Source organism: Achroia grisella, unplaced genomic scaffold (assembly GCF_030625045.1).
Source record: "Achroia grisella isolate CSIRO2021 unplaced genomic scaffold, CSIRO_AGI_Agris_v1 utg1080, whole genome shotgun sequence".
Classification (NCBI taxonomy): domain Eukaryota; kingdom Metazoa; phylum Arthropoda; class Insecta; order Lepidoptera; family Pyralidae; genus Achroia; species Achroia grisella.
The window spans coordinates 695,995-715,568 of record NW_026712570.1 but is presented as its reverse complement, the minus strand read 5'-3'; the positions used below and the strand labels follow the sequence as shown (position 1 = coordinate 715,568).

The 19,574-nt window shown below is 35.3% G+C and overlaps 1 protein-coding gene across 2 annotated transcripts in view; it reads right to left on the bottom strand.

Annotated features, from left to right (window-relative positions):
* The window catches only part of LOC131842522 (protein prickle-like), a 583,535-nt gene that overhangs the window by 18,043 nt on the left and 545,918 nt on the right, over positions 1–19,574 (bottom strand). The window lies entirely within an intron of this gene.

Genomic DNA, 19,574 nt, shown 5'->3' with positions numbered 1-19,574 from the left:
ACAAAAAACACTATCGGAAAGTGTATTAAATGTACGTAAAGATACTGTGAGTACAGTTTGCCGAGATGAATATCGAGCGAGTTCCAGTAGTAGCAACAAACGAAGACGTGTGAAGGTAGACACATATGTCTGCCCATAAAAAGATTTCATTTTCATCTACCCGCTGCTCTTCAGTTTACCCGTGATCACTACCGAAATATCGGGAACTCAGCAAATAAATATAAAACGTGGTAAGATCCCGTGATTTTTACTAATTATACGTATAAAGTCAGTTTTATTTTTCGGAAATCCATTTCATTATTTGATGGATACACCGATTTACCTCCGTTGGTCGCGGGTTCGATTCCTCGCATGGTACCAACACTTTGTATTCATAAGTATGATTGTCTGTATCGGTCTGAGTGTTTTCTATGTATGTTATGTGTGTATTAAAAATCTTAGTATTTATATCAGTTGCCTAGTACCCATAACATTCACTCTACTTGCACACTCTACTTTTTGTGTGACTAGACAGCGCTGAGTTAATTGTCCAGGGTGAATTAATAAAAAAAAATTAGTAGTTATTAATGTTTGTACCGTAACTTTAAAAGTTAAAATATACAGGTAACTGAAAAGTGACTGAAGTGAAACTCAAAAGTAGCTGTTAAGCAGCTTGCTTTGCAGCTGTTTTTTTATTAAATATTAAAGGGTCATCACTACTTAATGGATTTGTTTAATTTTGTTTAATTCCGCTACAATTAGCATGTGTGAGACCACAAATATTCGGTGTGGAAACTTGACTACCGTTACGACCTTCCCTAATGGTGATCAAATTCCGACCGTTATTGAGTCTACACTCATACCGCGACACGTGTGTCGCCTCTGAACGAGGCATCATCAGGCGTTGAATACAGTTTGGACATAGCTTGGAAGTGTAGAGTTCACATTTCGGCTAGTCGCAGTTTGGTAGCGTATATGCAATTTTTTTGTAACGTAATTATCACAATTTATACACTGTTGACATTTTTATTAAGGGCCTCGGTGGTCGCGGGTTCGAGTCCTGTTGGAGATATTCAGTGGATTATATACAGCAGGAAATATAATTATTCCCGATCTGATACAGTTGCACGTTACATATCAACTGTTTACTTATTTTAAATGTGATGGATTAGACATTTTCTTCTAAAATCAATGTGTCTAATAATTCCTCGCACGGCGCAAATGATTTTGTATTTGTATTCATGAGTATAATTGTTTGTATGGGTCTTTATGTGTGTATTTACAACATATTTAATTGAATTAGTGCTAATTGGTGGTTTGTATTCACACACTTAAACTTAAAAATGTTATGTAATAATTAAATTATTTAAAAGAGCAACACGCAAGTTTCTTGCTCGTTCTTCTTGTGATGAGACAGCTTTCCGAATGAGCGGTAGATTAAAAAATGTAATGACTATTCAAAAGTGCTTCAATGTAAGTTTATTTGAATAAATGATTTTCTATTCTATTCTATACAAAAAATATCCAAGTATTGATATCAGTTGTCTTGTGCCCGTAACACAAGCTCTGCGTACCGTGGGACTAGATGACGCTGTTAATTGTCCAGGGCTATTTATTTATTACATTATTTAAATTGGAACATTATACGAGTAGATTACAAACAATTCAAAACTAGTTGAGTTGTGTCATAGTCTATTTATTTTTATTTATTTAAGATTTGTAGTCCATAATGTTATCTGTTGGGCACAGCAAGCGTAAGAGAAGAGGGAAGTACGAGATCATTGTTATGAAATAATACGTTGTTTTGCCTTATAAAAAAAAATAAAAATTAGGGTTGGACTATCCCTAACATTTAGGGGGATGAAAAATAGATGTTGGCCGATTCTCAGACCTACTCAATACGCTCACAAAATTTCATGAGAATCGGTCAAGCCGTTTCGGAGGAGTATGGGAACGAAAACTGTGACACGAGAATTTTATATATAAGATAACTCAAAGGTGACTGACTGACATAGTGATCTATCAACGCACAGCCCAAACCACTGGACGGATCGGGCTGAAATGTGGCATGCAGGTAGATGTTATGACGTAGGCACCCGCTAAGAAAGGATTTTGATTAATTCTACCCCCAAGGGGATAAAATAGGGGTTGAAAGTTTGTATGAAACTTTGTCAATTTCAAACCTATCGGGTTGAGACTTTGCATGCATAAAGCTACTATTAAGATTAGGATCATCTCATACTTTCATCGTAATTCACGCGGGATGTCCCGCGGTATATAGCTAGTATGTAATATATCTAATTATGTATCAACTATTGGTAATGACGTAATGTATATATTAATATAATCAGTGGCACACAATAAAATGACCTTGGCTTGTCACGGGAGGTCATCGATTGTTCCCGGTATGGTCTAGGAGCAGCTGTCGGTCCACATATGGTCATCAGTCATGAGTTTATTATAATCCGTTCACTCAACTCTTTGGATACTAATTGTATTGTATAATTTTAGGTATACCATTTTTTTTATACTACTGTGGTCGCAAACAAGCATACGGCCCATCTGATGGTAAATGGTTAATCATATAAATAAAGTTGGAGTATCTGTTTGTAATATTGAAATAACCGTTTTTTACTACATGCATATGAATATAAATACGGCACATACACCAAAATAACATGTTTTACAATTTTTGTCTGTCTGTCTGTCTGTTTGATCCGGCTAATCTCTGAAATAGCTGGACCGATTTTGACGGAACTGTTATTGGCAGGTAGCTACTGTAATAAACAGTAACTTAAGCTACTTTTATTTTAGAAATATCTTGGATCTATATACCGAACTGGATGTTAGAGAAAAAATTAAAATTACAATGTAAAAAACTTGACGTTTATAAGCGGCTAAAATGTCCCACATAAATAAATGATTTTTGTAATTGAATATGAAAAATAAAGTTAAATTCCACGCGAACGAAGTCGCGTGTACATCTAGTCAAAAATGTAATAAGTAATATCTCCTTACTGCAACATTATCTACAAAACGTTGATTGGTTGATAGCTCGCATTACTCGCATTCAAGTGCAGCAGAACTTGAAGCCGGAATGTGTGAATCACTTGTGCGCACCACTAAAATAAACACCAATGAAAGAGATTCCTCCACACTGTCGTACTAAGTCCATTGTTGTAGCATATATTATATAATATAGGTATGCATTTTAGCGTGATCATTATATCTACCATATATACATAACTCTCTTTGCATTCGCTGTAATGATTGCGCCAAACGGGACATGGCCACATTTCAAATAGACCACGTGGCTGGAAAAGATTGCAATCAGTAGAGCAGATTGGCGCAAACGCGTAATGGAAGGTCGAAGGGTTTGCGATGATGCCTGGCTTCAAAGGCTTGGTGACAAGAGATGGAAGCGCCACCTAGGCGGCTCAATACAGACTACTGCCAATAATTTCCCTTGTCGAGCCTGTAGTATCATATCATTCAGCAAAACTGTTAGAAACATCTAGAAACTTCCTCGACAAATGACATTCATTCATTTAGTTGAATGAAATTTAAATGTCATTCTGACGTTTAAATTTCATTCAACTACTAATGCGCGCCAAATTCAAATAATGAATGTCAATGACTTTCATTTACATATATATATATATATATATATATATACTAGCTGTCCAGGGAAACATTGTTTTGCCTCAAAATAAAAAAAAATTAGGGGTGGATTCCCCTAACATTTAGGGGGATGAAAAATAGATGTTGGCCGATTCTCAGACCTACTCAATACGCTCACAAAATTTCATGAGAATCGGTCAAGTCGTTTCGGAGGAGTATGGGAACGAAAACTGTGACACGAGAATTTTATATATAAGATTGATATATATAACTAACTACTCGCCCCAACTGCGCCCTTCAATTCCAACGGCAAACTTAAAAAGTATCAAACGTAAAATTAAAAAAAAAAACAAATAAATTTATCATAGTTCAGTATTTATATGTTCTCTAAAAAATCTGTTAATTACTAGAACTAATAAAAAATGATTATGAATAAAGGAATACGAATTTCTTATCTATTTTCAGATACGAACCTCGAATATCGCGTTGAGGTACTCGGAAATATGCTTGCAGGCACGTAGGGTTCCGTACCTTCTTAGAATGCATATTGTTAACAATACTGGCTGACTATTTAATCTACAATATATAGTTACGGGTGTCCCGTAGAACACACAGCTTATCGATGTAAAACATTCATTCATTGGGTCATTGGGCTCCCTAAAATATAGTCGAGCGCAGTGATGGCTGGCTCATCCGTCATACTCGTGAGCGAGTGCTGCTTGTAGGGACTGGTCTGCTCTTATCACTACGACTGATTTAATCTTATTGCATATTTGACCCAAAAAATTTGTGCTTGTTGGTTGTTTGTCTTAACACGTTTCGACTTGTAAATGTAAACTTACAAGGATTATTTAAAAGAGCAACACGCAAGTTTCTTCTTGTTCTCGTTCTTCTTGTGATGAGACAGCTTTCCGAACGAGTCGTAGATAAAAAACAAATTATGTTGACTATTCAAAAGTGCTTAAATTAAGTTTATTTGAATAAATGATTTTCTATTCTATTTATATCCTGCTAGATCAATACCCCGTGCATTCAAACGGGGATCGAAATTACGACAGCCGAAGTCGAAGTTCGTATCCCTAGCGGTGCCCTCAGACTAAAGTCGTATCCGTCGGGCAGGAGGTGGCCTTCAGCCGCTCCATAAGTCCTTCCGCGGGTTTGGAGTGCCATCTGCACTCGATCCTTATCTCCCGGTGAAGCTGTCAAGGCCAATAGCAATAGGGGCTGTTCAAGTATTACGTAAGCAGATTTATCACAATTATTTACCCCCCATCCCCCGTTGTCAGCAAAAGTAAGCAAAGCTATTTCCACCCATGCTTACGTAAACATCTCTCAATTATATATATTGTTTTTTTAGCAAAGACAATGTGAGGGTTGCCATTCGTGTAAAATATATAAATTACGACCGATGACGTAATCATCATACAATCCCCCAAATATGTCATCCAAAATAAGAAAAGAAAAGACCCCCCGCCCCCTATAGTGCTTATGTAATACTCCTGAACGGCCCCATAGCAATATAATAGTCCGAATGAAAATGGGGGGATTATTAGTAAAGGGAACTTGTCAGTTACCTGTCAAAATGAGCTTCAACTATTTGACGTTGTGGTAAGTAGGGACTTTCAATTATATATAACACTAGCGACTCGCCTCGGCTTCGCACGGGTGTACATGTATTATATATACCTTCCTCTTGAATCACTATTTATGAATACGTAAAAAATATAGTATGTATTAATATCAGTCGTCTAGTACCCATAAGTTCTGCTTAGCCTGGGACTAGATGGTGCTGTATGAATTGTCCTGAGTTCTGACTTATAATTATTATTACTGCACTATAGTCTAACACGTGGGGTCGTAAGAATCTCGCACACAAAGCTCTCCGTCTGGCTGAAGACAGCCGTAGCCACGCCGCAGACGCGTTCTGACTCACTCTGTTCCGCCCCGCTATAGCTAAGCTACAAGTTATGACGTTGAAGCGGGTTTTTTACTCATAATGTATTTAACTACCATTAGGTGCCAACGCCAGCGCTAACGGTTTACGCTGGGCACCAGTGGAGGATGATAAAACGAGCATGAGGTCTGGTTAGTTATTCCATTTTGACGACCTCGGTGGTCTAGCGGTCTAGCACACCGCTTTACGTCCGATGGTCGCGGGTTCGATTCCTCGCACGGCACAAACATTTGTATTCATGAATATGATTGTTTGTATCGGTCTGGGTATTTTCTATGTATAATATGTATGTATTTACGAAAAAAAAAATTATCTATGTATTTGTATCAGTTATCTAGTACCCATAACACAAGCTTTAGCTAGCTTAACTTGGGTCTAGATGGCGCTGTGTGAATTGTCCTGAGATTATTATTATTATTATTTTATCTCGATCACGATAGTTTCCGTTGAGGGGATCTCTGTAGAACTTCCCTGTAGAGCTCAACCTGACACCGTACATTTGTAATTTATTTATTTATTTACGTCACACTAAGGTGAGTTCACCGTTTCCCAATATGCCTACTTAGAAAGATTGTATACATATACACACACTCATAAACACTGGTTACTCATACATACACTAATTACACAAGAAAAAAATAAAATAAAAATAATAATAATCTTAATATCTCGACCTGGCTCACGAGGTACCGAAATGTATGTATGGTGTCCACGAAATCATTCAAATCGTTATATCGGTGAACGGTCTTATCCCAAACACAGTCTGGAGCAACATCTCAGACGGTTGGATTCCGGCGCTGTCCCGTGAAAGATGCAGATTAGCGGTGCTCTTATTATTTTGCCCGCATTGTACGCCGGTTTCTCTCCCTGTGTGAACCCCGGCCGACTTATGTAACTAGGGGGTATGTGTGTGTAAAAAAAAAAAATCTTAATTTTCCATACTACTTAAATAATCTACTGCCATCCTACGAAACTCCAGCAAATTACTAGTAAGGGAATCGTCAGTAATGTACCATGCTAGGTTGAGCTTCAAGCGGTTCGCCGTCGAAATCTTCGTGATTAATTCCTAGTGAATTTGCCACTATGTCCTAACTGACCTGACCTCCTGCCCACCTTATCATCCTCCACTGGTGCCCCGCCAGTGTAAACCATTAGCGCAGGCGGGTGCACCATTCCATTTTCATCTATTAAAAAACTGTATAATCGCTCGGAGTTGGTAACTTACGCCGACAGACTTAGCGTTCATTCATTCAAGATTTAACTATTGTTCAATATGAATTGAGTTATTTAAATCATTGAATTAATATGAGCATAGATTTTTATTTCAAAGGCATGTGTTGAGTTGGAAATGTTACGTACGTTAATTATGTAGGCTTGAGCCGAGGTTCGAACCCCTAACCTTATACACAAGTAGTGTCAGGCAGGATCGCTATAGTAACAGCTTTTCGCTATATGCATATAAAAATATGTACCGATTTACGGAACTTACATCAAAATATTGATTTAAAAAAAATGTCTGTCTGTTCGTTTGTTATTGCTGATGTCATCAAAACGGCTGGATCCATTTAAACGTAACTTTAAATCTCAGATAGGTGATATAAGGAGTAACTTAGGCTATTATATTAGAAATTTTATTAATTATAATTATGACAAAAATTCCACGCAGACGACTCCGCGAGTAACAGCTAGTTATTAAATAAAGTAATTTGTTAATTTTCCGACGGTTTCCTCTTTTACGCTTCCTCGCTTTTATATTCTCCTATAGACGGTATTTACATATTTATATCGGTCTAGTTCGATTCCTGTGTGAATTATCGCACGGTGCACACATTTATATATATATATATACTTTATTGTACTTATTACATTAATAAATAAAGACAGTTATACAAAAATACCAAGAAATTGAAGTTCCAAGACACACTTGCATCTGCCACTGTTCATACTTGGCTCTTAAGTAAGTGGGGTATTTTATTTCTCCCAATATAGTATAGTTATTTATTTATTTAAGTCACACTATCCCAGGATAGGAGAACCTTTATGTATCAACGTGCCATTTTTTCCAAAAAATGTTTAATGGGGTCATTGACGTGCCATCAAATAATTTTGACTTTCTGATTATTTGGAAAATAATAATAATAAATACTATAAAAACTCTCTTTGAAATAAAGTAAACAAAAGAGGTACATTTTGGATTGTTTTCATTACACGCATAAATTAAATTACTGTAACATTAGTGTGACTTCTGTTGCTGCAGGTTAGATGACAAATAATTTATGTCAGGCTTGTACGATGTTACTTTTAGCAAAATGCATGCTGAACTGGATTCATCTGTCAAACGGTTTCTAACCGAGTTTAGTGTTATTCATCTCTGAAAATAATGACTCGCAGGCATAGGTAGGTGGAAATATTGTTAAAATAGCATGAGCCAGCTTCTTCAAACAGTTTTATGATCGATGACCTGGCCAAAATATTGTGTCGCGTGCGTCAATGGTACTCGTGTCATTGGTTCGCCTACCCTGATCTACAGTTATTATTCTATGTGTGATACGTCGTGTTCCCTCTAGACATTTGTATTGCTCTGTGCGGTCAATCGATAATTCGGTGAACCAATCCTACGTCTAACTAATGAGTAACCATACCAGCTTTCACTGATATTGTTCTCGAGACGTGACAGACCGACGGACGAACAGCTGAGCGGCGGAAACGGCGCAGGACGTGACGTCACGGGATGTTACCGTAGGTTAGAGGAGGGGCTCTATGGTACCGCGGCTGAATACCTAATAGAGAGATGAGTAAGTAAGCAAATCCATCTTATTTAATAGTAATATACACATATAAATAAAATTGTAGTGTCTGTTTGTAATATTGAAGTAACCGTTTTTTACTACACGCATATGAATATATATGTAATAAATGTTATTTTGGTGTATGTACGGCACATACACCAAAATAACATTTATTACAATTTTTGTCTCTCTGTCTGGCTGTTTGTTCTGGCTAATCTCTGTATCAATAACAAATCCTATATATAAATCTCTGACACATAATAAAAATATGTAAATAAAAATTTTATACAAAATAAAAAATAATGTTAGGTATATATAGATATAGGAAGCCGTTTCGGAGGAGTATTGGAACGAAAACTGTGACACGAGAATTTTATATATAAGATATGTATCTAAATACAATATTAGCATCCGTACAAAACCGGGGCGGGTCGTTAGTCATCTCCAAATAGTATATATCATTTCGTGACAGATCATCGCTCAGTAATCGCATCAAAATTAACTCCAAGACCACACCGTAGATAGAGAAAAATAAGAGGTCAATCACGTAAAAATCTCATCACAACTTAAATAGGGTCTTGGAACAAATCGGCGTTAATTTGTTAAAAAACCCGAGCGGTGGACGATCAAACAGTGATCACGGTTACCGCCCCTCGAGACGCCGCCGTGATACCAGGGTTGCCACCCGTACTTTATGATAAAGAATTAAAACTTAAATTACTGTTTAATTATATTTCCTATTTGTAATTTGATATCTTTGGGATTTTGAAAAGTTTAGTCGTAAGTATCTTTTTATTAAACGAAATTTATCGATTGGTGCTGACTGAATCTATATTATACATTATTTATTTTAATTTAAACATAGACTGTAAAGATGCTGTGCAATTATTTAGTAGATATATCAATTTTATACAAACTGTAAGAAGCAAAAAAATATGTTTTTTAATATAATAAATAAAGAAAAATGAATTGTACTCTATTTAGATACTATATAAATTTTCTTTTTAAATAAAAAATAAAGAAAAATAAATTGTAGTTTATTTTGATACTATCTAAATTTTCTTTTTAAGTATAAAAATAAATTGTATTTTATTTTGGTACTATATAAATTTTCTTTTTAAATATAAAAATAAAGCAAAATAAATCATACTTTATTTTGATACTACGTCCTTTTCTTACCTATAATAACCAATGTACTTTAACTGTACAAAAAGGTGACAACCCTACGTGAAACGAAGCCGCTTTCTTAATTATATGCCAAAAACCCACAAAACTACAAAATATGCCTCCAACGTTTGATTATAAGGTGTACCGGCCAACTTTGAAATCGCTGAACACATCTTGGTTTGCTTCAGCAAAAACTGACAGCGATTGGTGCCGGGTTTGGACAAATATTTCGGCGAATTGATTACAAGGTGTCGCTCTGTTTTGTGATAAATTATTGCGCAAATATTGGTGTTGGTTTAATGACCGCCCACCAACATTGTGCGAGCTGATTTGTTAGTGTGGCTAGTTTGGTAGGAGTTATGATAATTTGCGTGATATAATGTAGGACCACCAACGAGATATCTTTTATAAAAGATAACAGATAAAAAGATAAATGGTAGTCGATCGGTTTAGCACTACGCTTTACTTACAATGGTCGTGGATTAGATTCTTCACACGGCACAAACATTCGTATTTCTTTTTATGTTATTTAGTTAGTTAGTTTTCTATGTATGTTATTTATATTTATTTATTCTTTAATGCAGTTTTAAAATTGTATAATTTGGCGAGCTTAATGCCATATCGTATTCTCTACTAGCTAACTATTAGGTAAGAACAGAAAGCGGTTGATGGGTAGTTGTGGCAAAGAACTAACTTATAATTTTACCTAAATATGTCTTTAAAAATACTTACAAATATACATACATAAATATATACCTACTATAATACATACAATACATAATAAAAAAAAAAAATGTATCTACGTAAACGTATATATCTAGTTTTGCTAATACAAAACTCTAGAAGCTTTGAACTAGATGGCGCTGCGTGAGTTGTCCTGAGTTATTATTATTATTATTATACATTAAAAAATATGTGTATAAAAGTTTCAGATGGTAATAAAATTCTTAAAGAAATAAATTAAAGAAATATGAAATTTCAATGTCTAAATATTGAATACTAGTTGTGCTCGTATATATACATCAGAATAACAAATATGCTATATTTTAAGAAGATATTATGTAAATTGGACAAAATATAATATAATGATATATATGTCAAGTAAGTATGATGCAGACGAAGTTGCGCGGCTCAGCTAGTATACACATATGTATGTTTGTATCTCCTAAAAGAAAATATCTAATACTAGCTCAGCTCGCAGTTTCATCCGCATGAAATTTATACCCCATATGTTATTCTATCGTATAAGCTATATTACTGTAAAGTTTCAACAAAATCCGTTCAGTACTTTTTGCGTGAAAGAGTAAAAACATCCATCCATACTCACAAACTTTCGTGTTTCTTATATTAATAAGATATTGTAGGGTACCAATATTTTTTATGTAACTGAAGTCGTCACCTATTTAGTTAAATAAATACATGCTCGCTCATGCATTGCTAATCTGGATTACTAAGATGTTATGCGTCGGTATTTTGTAATTTCAGTGTATTAGTAACGGATTGGTAGGCTTCAGACTTGTCTTCAAATCTTTCTTCCTTTATACTAGTGGTGGCTCAATTATTAGTAACGGATTGGTAGGCTTCAGACTTGTCTTCAAATCTTTCTTCCTTTATACTAGTGGTGGCTCAATTATTAGTAACGGATTGATAGACTTCAGACTTGTCTTCATAATCTTTCTTCCTTTATACTAGTGGTGGCTCAATTATTAGTAACGGATTGGTAGGCTTCAGACTTGTCTTCAAATCTTTCTTCCTTTATACTAGTGGTGGCTCAATTATTAGTAACGGATTGGTAGGCTTCAGACTTGTCTTCAAATCTTTCTTCCTTTATACTAGTGGTGGCTCAATTATTACTAACGGATTGGTAGGCTTCAGACTTGTCTTCAAATCTTTCTTCCTTTATACTAGTGGTGGCTCAATTATTACTAACGGATTGGTAGGCTTCAGACTTGTCTTCAAATCTTTCTTCCTTTATTCTAGTGGTGGCTCAATTATTAGTAACGGATTGGTAGGCTTCAGACTTGTCTTCAAATCTTTCTTCCTTTATACTAGTGGTGGCTCAATTATTACTAACGGATTGGTAGGCTTCAGACTTCTCTTCAAATCTTTCTTCCTTTATTCTAGTGGTGGCTCAATTATTACTAACGGATTGGTAGGCTTCAGACTTGTCTTCAAACCTTTCTTCCTTTATACTAGTGGTGGCTCAGTTATTAGTAACGGATTGGTAGGCTTCAGACTTGTCTTCAAATCTTTCTTCCTTTATACTAGTGGTGGCTCAATTATTACTAACGGATTGGTAGGCTTCAGACTTGTCTTCAAATCTTTCTTCCTTTATACTAGTGGTGGCGCAATGATCGAAATTCGACTATAATTAATTTAAGTTATAAGGTTGTTTTTAAAAGAAAAATATATTTGCTCCTTTTTTACTTTGTTAATATTGTATGTTTATACATACTTATATATTAATAGTGTATATAAATGTTTGTTTATATATGTATATTCCGTGAGGAGAAGAATAAAGAATTTTCATTTCGTTTAAATTATTTAAAAACCAATACAAAACAGAAGGCTACGAATAACGTACCGATTAATAACTTTACAAACTAGAGCCATAAGTTTGATCATTATTAAGGTACTACTGTCATATAATGGACATATTTCTATGAGTGTGTCAAATAAATGGTAGTGGTGTGTAATGTTTTTTTTATTGAAATAACGTGAAATAATGAGGTCAGATCAGTAATCACATGACAATATCATCATGAATTTGTTTATGGTTTTCAAAGGGATCCGCGTCCAGTATTCAAAATTCAAAAATCATTTATTCATGTAGGACATTTTAGCCGCTTATGAACGTCAAGTTTTTACATTATAATTTTTTTCCCTACCGTCCAGTTCGGTATATAGATCCAATTGGAGACTAGTATTAATTCGAGAAGAACTGGCAAGAAACTCAATTGAATTACTTTTTTTTTAAAAGCCAGTTTATCTACAATGTATATTTACATAGGTGTCTATGTCTAAAATTAAATGAATCCCGTACATGAACAACTAAAGCCATGCACGCTCGTCATTCAAGTAATCGTTTAGTGAGTAATGGGCTAAAGTAATTCAACTGAGTTTCTTGCCAATTTTTGAGTTTGAATAATGCCAATGTCAGTATATGGTATGGTATATACATTGCTAGTAATAGGATCAAAATATTTCTACGTAACTAGCTGTCCCGGCAAACGTTCTTTTGCCCTAAAATAAAAAAAAAATAGGGGTGGACTACCCCTAACATTTAGGGGGATGAAATAGATGTTGGCCGATTCTCAGACCTACTCAATACGCTCACAAAATTTCATGAGAATCGGTCAAGCCGTTTCGGAGGAGTATGGGAACGAAAACTGTGACACGAGAATTTTATATATAAGATAAATATTTATGTTACATCAAAAATAGAATAACAAAGTTGTAAGTAGTTTTGTATAAACTATTACTATTGGAACTCTAAAATTAGTTTTAGTATGAATTCGTATGTGTTGTCGATGTCTGGGGTATAAAGCAGGCTATCATCCGATGTTTGCCCAAACTTATCCACCGCTGTTTGCCTTGTATTCATAGCTCTCTAAACTATCGATGGGATTGTGTTATGCATCAGTGAAACAAGAAATCTATTCATCTATACATATAAATAAAATTGGAGTGTCTGTTTGTAACATTGACATAACAATTTCCTTCCTCCACTACCAAGTAATTTCAATCATTGGTTGACCACTATTATTAGTAATTATAGCTGTACCCGCGACTTCGTCTGCGTGGAATTTAACTTTATTTTTCTAGAATTAAAGTAACCTAAGTTACTCCCTATTACATCAGCTACCTGCCAAAAAAAATCCCATCTAAATCGGTCCAGCCATTTCAGAGATTACCCGGAACAAACAGATAGACAGACAAAAATTGTAAAAAAAATTGTTTCGGTGTATGTACCGTATTTATATTTATTTCAATATTATTTCAATATCACAAACAGATACTCCAATTTTATTTATAAGTATATTAATTACATGCATTTTTTTAATTAATAAACTTTGCACTCCTTCCATATGAAATGTAACTGTGCTAAATTTCACGTAACACGTATTAATATTATGATAACAATCTTTGTGACCGTTATCGAACACGCGACCATCGGATGTAAAGTGGCGTGCTAAACCGTTAGACCACCGGGGCCGGCAAATATAGTTTACATATTACTTTAAAATAGTCCATAAACATACAGTATTGGATATCTTGTATGTTTGTTACTAACGGTAAAGTTTGTGACTATAGATGGATGTTTGTTACTCTTTCACGCAAAAACTACTGAACTGATTTCTATGAAACTTTACAGCAATATAGCTTATACATCAGAATAACATATAGGCTATAAATTTCAAGCGGACCGAAACCGCGGACACAGCTACTATATATACATTTTACAGTAATGAAGAGTTACGAGTTTATTTTGTTAATCATTAATTATAAAAATCCTACAAATATTTCGTTTAATTAATTAACTGGACATAAGTAAGTAATTAAGCCTTCGTTATACCTCATTATTCACTTCCGTTACACTTGGAATATGTTTGTACGTCACACGATGATAATAAACCGTAGTAATCTATTAAGAAAAATATTAAAATTAGTTGTTACAACAAATAAGATCTAAGAGACATTAAAATCACCGTCACAATCATCCCTTAATCTATTATATATTCTCCATTATAAATAATCAATTTTACGGAAGTATACTTTGTAAAAAGTCGACAAATTAGGAGACAAATGAGCTTGGTTTATTAGGGGACAAATGAGCTTGGTATATTAGGGGACAAATGAGCTTGGTTTATTAGGGGACAAATGAGCTTGGTTTATTAGGGGACAAATGAGCTTGGTTTATTAGGGGACAAATGAGGTTGGTATATTAGGGGACAAATGAGCTTGGTTTAGTAGGGGACAAATGAACTTGGTTTATTAGGGGACAAATGAGCTTGGTTTATTAGGGGACAAATGAGCTTGGTTTATTAGGGGACAAATGAGCTTGGTTTATTAGGGGACAAATGAGCTTGGTTTATTAGGGGACAAATGAGGTTGGTATATTAGGGGACAAATGAGCTTGGTTTATTAGGGGACAAATGAGCTTGGATTATTAGGGGACAAATGAGCTTGGTTTATTAGGGGACAAATGAGCTTGGTTTATTAGGGGACAAATGAGCTTGGATTATTAGGGGACAAATGAGCTTGGATTATTAGGGGACAAATGAACTTGGATTATTAGGGGACAAATGAGCTTGGTTTATTAGGGGACAAATGAACTTGGATTATTAGGGGACAAATGAGCTTGGATTATTAGGGGACAAATGAACTTGGATTATTAGGGGACAAATGAGCTTGGATTATTAGGGGACAAATGAACTTGGATTATTAGGGGACAAATGAGCTTGGTTTATTAGGGGACAAATGAGCTTGGATTATTAGGGGACAAATGAGCTCGGTTTATTAGGGGACAAATGAGCTTGGTTCATCTTAAGGTAAGTGATTACCGCCCATGCACTCGCAACACCAGGGGAATTGCAACTGCGTTGACGGCTTTTTAAGAAGGAATAAGCTCTGTTCTTGAAGGTTTCAATATCGTATCGGTTCGGAATACCATTGCTGGAAGGTGATACCAAAAAGTTTGAGAAATGGATATGCTTTAAAGAGTTAAAGGGTCAGATAAAATCTAATGTTGATATAATTTAATGTAAGGATGACATCTTGATTCTGAAATATTCTGAAGCGCAAGTCCATAATTTATTAATACGAAAATGTGTTTTGTTAGGTTTCCTTCTAGATTCATTTCTAGGTCATTTTCTAGATTTATTCTTACTAATATTATAAATACGAAAGTAGGGATGTTTGTTACTCTTTCACGCAAAAACTACTGAACCGATCATCATGAAATATTGTACACATGCTCTTGGAGGTATTAGAATGAACATAGGATACTTTTTATTCCAATAAAACATGCGAGCGAAGCTGTTGGCAAAAGCTAGTATTTAATAGATAATAAATAAATAAACCTGGGCAATTAACACATCTAGTCATCAGTCCATCTAGTCCCAAGCAAACAGAGCTTGTGTTATAGGTACTAGACAACTGATATAAGTACATATATTTTTTTGTAAATACATACATAATATATATAGAAAACACCCAGATCGATATAAACAATCATACTCATGAATACAAATGTTTGTGCCGTGCGAGGAATCGAACCCGCGACCATCGGAAGTAAAGCTATGTGCTAAACCGCTAAACCAGTGGGGCCGTCTAAATAGACTTATTAATTAAAAAATGTGTTGATATATCCTGCATAATATGCTCCACGGTAGTATATATAGTGTGATGTATGTTTGTCTGTTTGTTTGTTTGTGGAGTGCTGGCGCTGCGACGGTGTGGGAGTCACGGCCGCGTCTCGAGTACGCTACACTCGCTGTTTGTTTGTTTGTCCAACCGAACGCACTTTTCATTCCAATAAAATATCTCTTACTTTATTTGAATATATTTAGGAGGCACTAAATAAATATGAGTTGGGTTATTTAACCCATATATGTTTTTATGAATAAAGATGTTATTATAGAAAATTATTACAATACACACAGATATCTATACAAATAAATAAAATAGAAGTGTCCGTTTGTAATATCAAATTTATTCTCACTAAATATATAAGTGTACACAGTAATAAAATTACATTTGTATTTTTGTTCTTGTTAATCTCTAAAATGGCTGTACCGATTTTAATGGGACTTTCACTCGCAGATAGCTAATATTATAAGAGATAACTAAAGTTATTTTTATTTTAGATATGCAATTTATTTTATTAAATAAAAATGTTTAATTCCACGCGGTCGAAATCGCAGGCAATATAAAAGAAAAACTTATATATTGGGATGGAAGCGTAGTTTTAGCATGGAACTTTTTATATTAGTATGGAAATTGTACATTTTTCTTCAAACTTAGAAGAATCTTTACATATTATAAAACAAAGTTGAGGCAGCTGTCTGTTCGCTTAGGAATATCTTAAAATAATGTAACGGATTTTAATGCAGTTTTCGACAATAAATAGAGTGATTCAAAACGAAAGTTTATATGTATAACTAGCTTTTGCCCGCGGCTTCGCTCGCGTTAATTTATCCCCTTAGGGGTGGAATTTATCAAAATCCTTTCTTAGGGAATGCCTACGTCATAGTAGCTTTATGCATGCAAATTCTCAGCCCGATTGGTTTAAAATTGACAAAGTTTCATACAAACTTTCATCCCCTATTTTATCTCTTTGGGGGTAGAATTAATCAAAATCCTTTCTATGGCGGATGTCGTCATAACATCTACCTGCTTGCCAAATTGTAGCCCGATCCGTCCAGTGGTTTGGGCTGTGCGTTGTTAGATCACTATGTCAGTCACCTTTGAGTTATAGTTAAATATAACTTTAAAATAATTTATAAAATATAACTTTGAGTATAGTTAAATTACGCAACGGATTATAATGCAGTTTTCAGCAATAGTATAAAGCTTTCTCTTGAAACACTCTATGTGTTTCAAGAGAAAGCTTTATACATGCGTGTACGTATAGTACGTATAGAATACGAGAAGCCGGAATGGGTCGCAAGTTATTTATAGTTATTAAATATGTAATTAAATTATGCCTTTTTCAGGTAAAAATAGAGTTGTAAAGATAATATAGAGCTTTTTTATAGCACAGGGGACAAACGAGCTTACGGCTTACCTGATGGTAAGTGATTACCGCCTCGTATAAGCTCTCTTAAGACTACAGGAATTGCAAGAGTGTTGCCAGCTCTTTAACAAGGAATAAGCCTTTTCCTTGACGATTTTAATATCGTATCGTTTCGGAAATCCCATTGCTGGAAGGTGATTCCACAATGTGGTCGTGTGTGGCAAACAGTTTCTAGAAAAATGCCTCATGGAGGACCGCCATTCATCCAGATAATCAGGATGGTATTTTAGTTTCTGGCGGGTATGATGGTGAAACTCAGCAGCTGGTATTGATTCGAACAAAAGCTTGATAAAATCAATATTAACGCGAGCAAAATCAAGGATAAAATCTAGTTTATTGTGTAAATGAGAACCAGTTTTTTAAGCAATTTACTGTCAAAATCCCGGGAACCCCAAACCCACACGTAGCGCCAGTAAACTCGTGGCCATAAAACTTATTTACTCCAATAAACTATCAGATCCACAATGTATCGACAGGCCTTATAAAATAGACGTCACTTGCAGGGACGGATCGTGAATTTGTGGGGCCCTGGGCTAAATCTACAATAGAATAGAATAGAAATTCATTTATTCAAATGAACTTAATTTAAACACTTTTGAATAGTCGTAACAATTTGTTTTAATCTACCGCTCATTCGGAAAACTGTCTCATCATAAGAAGAACGAGCAAGAAACTGGTCTGTTGCTCTTTTAAATAATCCTTGCAAGTTCACATTTTACAAGTCGAAATGTGTGAATACAAACTACCAATCAGCACTAATTTATTAGGGTCAAATATAAATAAACAATAAGATTAAATCAGTCGTAGTGATAAGAGCAGACCAGTCCCTACAAGCAGCACTCGTTCACGAGTATGACAGATGAGCCAGCCATCACTGCGCTCGACCTTATTTTTATTAGTTAGTTAACTAATCTACTTAGGTGCCTACCTACCGTACCTATATTACTCAACTAAAAAAATACACCGACCAAAAACAAGCGACCAGAAATTCCCCGTTCCTTTCGATAGACGCGCACTTGCATGTGTTGATTGCTCTCAGGTTTGCCAACCTTATGATAGGTTTTTTAACATTCTAGATATTTTTTTATATCCTAAATATCGTATCCCCGGGGCCCTGGGCTGCAGTCTAAAAAGCCCTTAGGTAGATCCGCCCCTGGTCACTTGTAAAAAATCGAACTTGGGGGTCTAGTCGAGCTCGTGTGGGAACGGCCGCCGCGTGAAATCTCTGCGCCACAGTGGACTTTAGAAAAAACTGTATGTCTCACTGTCGGTCATTGTGTAGACACGGAACTATTCGGAAATTGTTATAGTTGCTTGATATCCTATGAGGTTGTTTTTTAATGGATATTTCACAATTAAAAAAAACCTATACCTAACCTATTATTTGTCTAGCTAGCACCTAGCTGTACCCGCGACTTCGTCCGTTTGAAATATCACTTTATTTTTTTAAATAAAAGCAAGCAAACAATCATACTTATGAATACAAATGTTTGTACCGTGCGAGGAACCGTACCGTCAAAATAAAGGTACATTAAACATAATTATATACTTTCAAATATACAAAAACCTGTTTTTAGTGAAGTTTAAAAAATAATAATAATCTCAGGACAATTCACACAGCGCCATCTAGTCCCAAGTTAAGCTAGCTAAAGCTTGTGTTACGGGTACTAGATAACTGATACAAATATATAGATATTTTTTTTCGTAAATACATACATAATATAAATAGAAAATACCCAGACCGATACAAACAATCATACTCATGAATACAAATGTTTGTGCCGTGCGAGGAATCGAACCCGCGACCATCGGACGTAAAGCGGTGTGCTAGACCGCTAGACCACCGAGGTAGTTAAGTTTAAGAATAGTCTTACTACATTATTAAAATTATTTATTTCGCAAGAATAGCAATGCATGACTCCTCATGCCTACTCATACCACGGTCCTATCATGACCACATGACGCTATTGGCAATCCACGATTATAACCGAGTCGCTTTCCATCATGTGGGCTAATTGCCATTCGAGTTAAATAAAAAAATTGTGTAGAACGCTGGGGCAGTTGCTTTCCGTTGGTTCCACTAGCTGGTGTTTTTTTAATTGTCATTATTGAATATTGTCGCTGGGGCAGTTGCTTTCCATCCTGTAGACCAACTTGCCATTGCTGCTAAATAAAAAAATTGTGTATACTCTTTGTGGCGTCGGTTCCACTGTCCCTTGGTAAGTGTTTTTTTAATTGGTATCTTTGAAACAATGCGCCGGGGTAT